The 5939-nt window shown below is 42.3% G+C and overlaps 1 long non-coding RNA gene across 1 annotated transcript in view; it reads left to right on the forward strand.

Annotated features, from left to right (window-relative positions):
- Positions 1–4180, forward strand: part of LOC105995054 — a 12596-nt gene extending 8416 nt beyond the window's left edge. Inside the window, exon 2 of the long non-coding RNA XR_001175543.1 lies at positions 3984–4180. This is a non-coding gene — a long non-coding RNA (uncharacterized LOC105995054). The remainder of the gene's footprint in view (positions 1–3983) is intronic.
- Positions 4181–5939: the final 1759 nt, after the last annotated feature.

Raw genomic sequence — 5939 nt, forward strand, 5'->3', positions numbered from 1 at the left:
CCCCCCCCGCACCAACGTTGTAAAGTCGAGCCAGATTCTTGATCAAATTCAAATTCACTAATTTGGGGTGGAACATTTGTTAGGTGAGATGAATGTTTCCTGTTTTACCATATCAGGGAGACTGTGTGACTGGAACCAATGAGACTGACCCCTCTGTAACAGGTCCAAAGGGGCTTGGGAAAAGTTTTAGGCCTCTGGCCCAAAGATGATGAGAGACACGTGAAGCCAACCTTCTCCTAACTAGAACCAAGTTACAATGAGCCTGGCTGGATCACCCAAGGCCTAGCTGACTCTTTCAGAGGCATGACTGAGAAGAAAAGGTTACTTTTAAGACTCTGGATTTGGGGTGACATGTTGTATAGTTATTTTATTTTTACTGCAATGATCAGCATTATAAAGTCATCAATTTCACTCCAGATCGTGTACACAGTAAATGTAATCCTAACAACACACGCTGGAAAAAAAAAATCATTATTAACTAATTAACACTTCCTAGAATTAAAATTGTATGTGATATCAACATGGAAATGAAGAGAAATCACACAAATAGGGTAGCATGTTAAGGTTTTTGTCTTCCTTAAGGGCAAACAGATTAAGTTTCTAGATTGGTCAGAAAAAAGAAAAGAGAGAAAGAAACCTAAGTATGGCTCTTGGTAAGTTTGGAGAAACAGAAAAGCAGAATTAAAGACACAGCATCCAATCAGCTAAAGGAAATTCCAGTGGACACACATACAAAAAGAATCTCCTTGTAAAGTGCTATCACTAGAAGTGTAGACAGAATCACTCGCCAACAGAAGCAACAAGAGCACAAAATTTCCAGAATTTTTCCAATTAACTAAGGGCTTCCACAATCAAAAGGACATTTTTGTTTGTGTTTGTTTGTTTTTTTGGTCGGTCGTAGGTCTTGAACTCTGGGCTTGGGTGCTGTCCCTGCACTCTTCAGCTGAAGGCGAGTGCTCTACCACTTGAGCGATAGTGCCACTTCTGGTTTTCTAGTGGTTTATTGGAGATAAGAGTCTCACCGCCTTTCCTGCTCAGGCTGGCTTTGAACCACAATCCTCAGCTATCAGCCTCCTGAGTAGCTAGGATTACAGGTGTGAGCCACTGGTGCCCGGCCTCAAAAGGACATTTAGTAAGAAGAAAAATGACAGCCAAATATGGTAGTGCCTACCTGTAAATCCAGCACTCAAAGAGACAGAAGCAGGATCAGGAGTTCAAGGTCAGCCTGGGCTACATAATGACTATGCCCTCTCCTCCTCCACCCAAAAGAAAAAAATACAGAACCTCAGTAAAGATTTGGTGTTTTGACTTTCCCTGTTCCCATCCCCCTCTTCTGGACCCACAGTACCCTCAAAAACCAGAAGCCCCAGAATCATGGTGAAATTCATCAAATGCTACCATCAATCACAGTGAACATCAACAACCCTGCAATCGTGGTGGAAACCGGCAGCTCTGAAGCCACTGAAGGGGGACAGGTGGATTTGGAGCTGGTTGGAATCTCATTCTTTGAGAATCACCATTATTTGACCGTCTGGCAATTGTCTTGCTGGTTTTTATTTGACCTGACCCTTTTCCCCTCAGGGACATTTGTCAAAAACAATTACAGGCAATTATTTCAACCTCACAACTGCTGGAAGCAGTGATAATAGTTGTGTAAAGAAGAAGCTGGTCCAAAAAGATAAAAAAAGGAAAGTCGGTGGATGAAATATCAACAAGGGCCTTTGAAGAGCTTTGACACGCCTGGTCTCAACTGCATTGTGATGTGGGATGTGTGCTTACCCAGAAGGACACAGGCAGTGCTAAGTTTTCAGCTCTGACTGACTTACAGGCTTGGGCAAGTAAAAAGTGAGAGCCAAAGTCATTGTAAATTGAGTCCCAGAAGAATGAAGACATAGCTCAGCACACATGCATGTGCATATGTGCATAAGTGCATGCACGCACACACACACACACACACACACACACAACACTCAGTAAAGGCTGGGAGACTTATAGGCATTTAAGAAACTCTGTCTAGTCACTAAGGACTACTAGGAACCCACACAGAGATTCCAATGACCATCTAGCAAACCATGAAAGTGCTACAAAATTAGGCGCAGGTATGGTGGCTATAATTTCAGCTACTCAGGAGGCAGAGATTAAGAGGATTCAGGCTAGCCAGGGAAAAAAGTTAATGACAAGCCATCTCAACCAATAAACTAGGAGTAGTAGCAAGCACCTGTCACTCCAGCTCTGTGGGTGGTATAAATAGGAAGATGACAGCCCAAGCTGACCCAGACAAAATAGTAAATAGTAAAAAAGATTTCAAACAAACAAACAAACAAAAAGGCTGGAAGTGTGGCTCAGTGGTAGAGTACCTCCCTAGGAGACATAAGGCCTTGAGTTCTAATGCCAGTACCACCAAAAATATATTTTTGAACTCAATTAACACAAGAAAGTCATTTCTCAAACAAAAATTATGATAAGAAAAAATCCATCTAATTGTAATCCCTGTATACATCATCTTTACAATAAAAATAAATTGTTTAAAAAAAAATCATCAAAGTAGCAAGAACAACAAATCCTTGAAAGAAAAGAGGCATGGAACACCTCATCCTGGACTAAAACTTCCAAAATGGTTAACCAAAATAAATCTTTTTTTTTTGGTCTGTCATGGGGCTTGAACTCTGGGCCTGGGTGCTATCCCTGAGCTCTTCAGCTCAAAGCAAGCACTCCACCAATTGAGCCACAGCATCACTTCCAGTTTTTTGGTAGTTAATTGGAGATAAGAGTCCCATGACTTTTCTGCCCAGGCTGCCTTGGAACCAAGATCCTCAGATCTCAGCTTCCTAAATAAATAGGATTGCAGGCATGAGCCACCAGCACCCAACAAATCTTTCATTTTTTTAAGTTGACTGCCTCCAGTGGTTTGGCATAGCAATAGAAAGCTAATAACACAGGCTATGTGAAGCAAATGAGCTAAGCTGGAGGAGGGCCCTTGCACTAATGGAGGGTGACTGTATCACCTGAATGAAGACATAGGATCAACTCTGTTTTGTGGTCTTCCCTGGGAGAGGTGTGCACTTAGGGAGGGATCTTGAGCTGGATAACTAACAACTTTATAAATCCTGCTCAGAATGAATGTGATCCTGACAGCTATATATCCTAGAAGTGTCTGAAAAGTTCTCATGGGAGCCGATGAGCGGACAGAGAGGCTGGGGTAGCAGCATTCAAAGCAAGCCATGCCAAGTATACACATGTACAGTGGACCCCACGGCATGAGGCCAAACATGCCCTGCTGAAGGTGGGTGTGGCTCACTCTATGGACACCAGCGGCATTGGATGGCTTATCACCCCACCCTTAACTCTTCCCTGATATTCCTGTACCCAGCAGCTCCCCATAAAGAAAGTCCAGTTGAATGTGCTGGGGAGTGCTCAATGCCACCATGGTTGAAACCACCTTCCACATGTGAATGTGGTTTGCACCAGCTGTCTATCCTTGGTGGCCAAGGATTCTGCCTTGCAGCTACCACTCATAAGGCATTCAAGCAAAACCTCCCTGATAATATGTGGTTTTAATTTTTCATGAGATTCCCCCATCCCCATCGGCAAAGGACTGGCTTCTCATAGCTACCTAAATACTTACATAGGATTTTCTCCTCTTCTTGTCTCGTGCTAGATCCCCACAAATAGATAATTACTAACTCTGGGATTTTGGACACAGTCACTCCCTTCCCTGGTGGAAACTCTTGAACAAGTCTTGCTAAGATCCTTGCAAAGACTCTGGGACTTGAGAAGGTTCTGTTTTCTAGGTGTGCCACAAGCATTCAATGTGTATGAGTCTGGTGTGTATGGCAACTTGGGCACAGGTTGCGAGGTCAGGTTTGCGTTGGGAATAACAAGTCAGTCTATCACTGGGTGAGCTTAGTTCCATTGTCTACATAAACCAGAGGTTAGAGCTCCACCTCCATCACATATTCATGTGCAAAAACTGAGGCCAAGAGTCTGCCATTTGGAGCTCGGCCTTAGCGCCATCTTCCTAGGAACAACTGCGCCATGAGAGCCAAGTGGAAGAAGAAGCGAATGCGCAGGCTGAAGCGCAAAAGAAGAAAGATGAGGCAGAGGTCCAAGTAAACCAGCTTGTGCACCCGTCGAGGCCAGAGGAGCAGGAGGAAATAAGGAATGCCGTAGGCTGGGACGCTGAGTTTGTTGGACTGCATGCCGCTGTGATTTCCCAGTGGATCTAGAAACTTCCATCGCCAAGATCGTCTCTGAAAGACACACCTTGCTCATAACCAAGCATCCCCTGATGGTCCTGTGCCCCGGACCTGTGACATTCTGGACTAGTTCTGTTCATAGTTGTGACCGAGTGTGACGCGTGTACAATAAACCATCTCTTTTGCTGTTGCAAAAAAAAAAGAGTCTGCCATTTGGAAAACACTCCATAAAAGTTAGTTCCTCCTCCTTCCTTTCTATTTAGGGAAACAAATTTGACAAATATTTACCCACTGGGGATTTCAGACCGTCTGGCTCAAACCTTCCCTTTTTAAGAATCAACGAACAAACTCAAGTGCAGTGCCATAACTAGAAAGAAATTCCTAGAACAGTCTAAATTCTTAGAGGCTGTTAATAAACCATTGGGATTACATGTTTATTTTACTTAGATTGGACTTTTTGATAAAATTGAATAGGGAGAAAAACAAAATCAAATATACTTCATGATGTCACCTTCTAAGAATAACCTTTTCCATTAATCTTGAGATGAAAAAGATAATATGTACTTTTTTTTTATAAATCTAGTTCTCCTACTTAACTCCTTAATCCTGCTCACGTGGATTTTTTGCCCCTCCTACTCTCAGATCAAGGGCAGATTCTGATAGGAGACGATATTACTAGTAGGTTCAGCAGAGTTGAGAGAAGAAAATGAGAGGAAAAATTATCAGTCCTCTTACTGATCCGTTGACCCAGCTTTGTTAGCATTTAGGACAGTGATCACCAGTCTTAGCTTCCTGAAGCCATAAATGCATTCTCCATGTATTAATACATGCATTAATATATTCATTTTGATGAAAACATGCATGTATATATAACTTTTCAGTACTCATGTTTGAACCAAGGGCCTACTTGTTAGGCAAATGTTCTACCACTTAAGCTATGTTCTTGGCCATGGAAAGTATTTTCTTAACAAAACATAGTATCTAATGCACTTAACTGGCATTTTTCAGGAGTTTTTTTGTGCATGTGTGCCAGTCCCAGGGCTTAAACCCGGGGCCTGGGCACTGTCCCTGAACTTCTTTTGCTCAAGACTAGCACTCTAACATGATCCACATTACTTTTTCTGAGTAATTTATTGGAGATATGAATCTCACCGACTTTTCTGCCTGGGCTTGGCTTTAAATCATGATCCTCAGACCTCAGCCTCATGCGTAACTAGGATTACAGGCATGAGCTAGCAGCACCCAGCTCAAAATTATATTTTTAAAAACATAAGCAATATATAAAGCCTTCAAAATTCAAAAAAGTCCCAAAGGAGATTTGTCAAATTTTTGTAACGATAGGCATTTGTTGATAAGAGATTTAGAAGGACTTCTTTTGTTGGTCACGGGGCTTGAATTCATGGCTTGGGTGCTATTCCTGAGCCCTTTTTGTTCGGGGCTAGTGCTCTACCACTTTAAGCCACAGCACCATGTTTGGCTTCCTGGTGGTTGATTGAAGATAAAGAGTCTCACAAACTTTCCTGCCCAACTGACTTTGAACTGCAATCCTCAGATCTCAGCCTCCTGAGTTAGCTGGATTACAGGCGTGAGCCACCGACACCCAGATTTAGAACTTTTCTTTCTTGATATCTGTCATTTTTATCATAAGAATTACAGTAGATAACTTTTCTAATCATTAAAAATACACATTTTATATAAGGAAGCCAACAGAGATACTATGCGGGACCTTTGGGTCTGTGAAAT

This window comes from Dipodomys ordii, unplaced genomic scaffold (assembly GCF_000151885.1).
Source record: "Dipodomys ordii isolate 6190 unplaced genomic scaffold, Dord_2.0 Scaffold113, whole genome shotgun sequence".
In the NCBI taxonomy this organism is placed as follows: Eukaryota; Metazoa; Chordata; class Mammalia; order Rodentia; family Heteromyidae; genus Dipodomys; species Dipodomys ordii.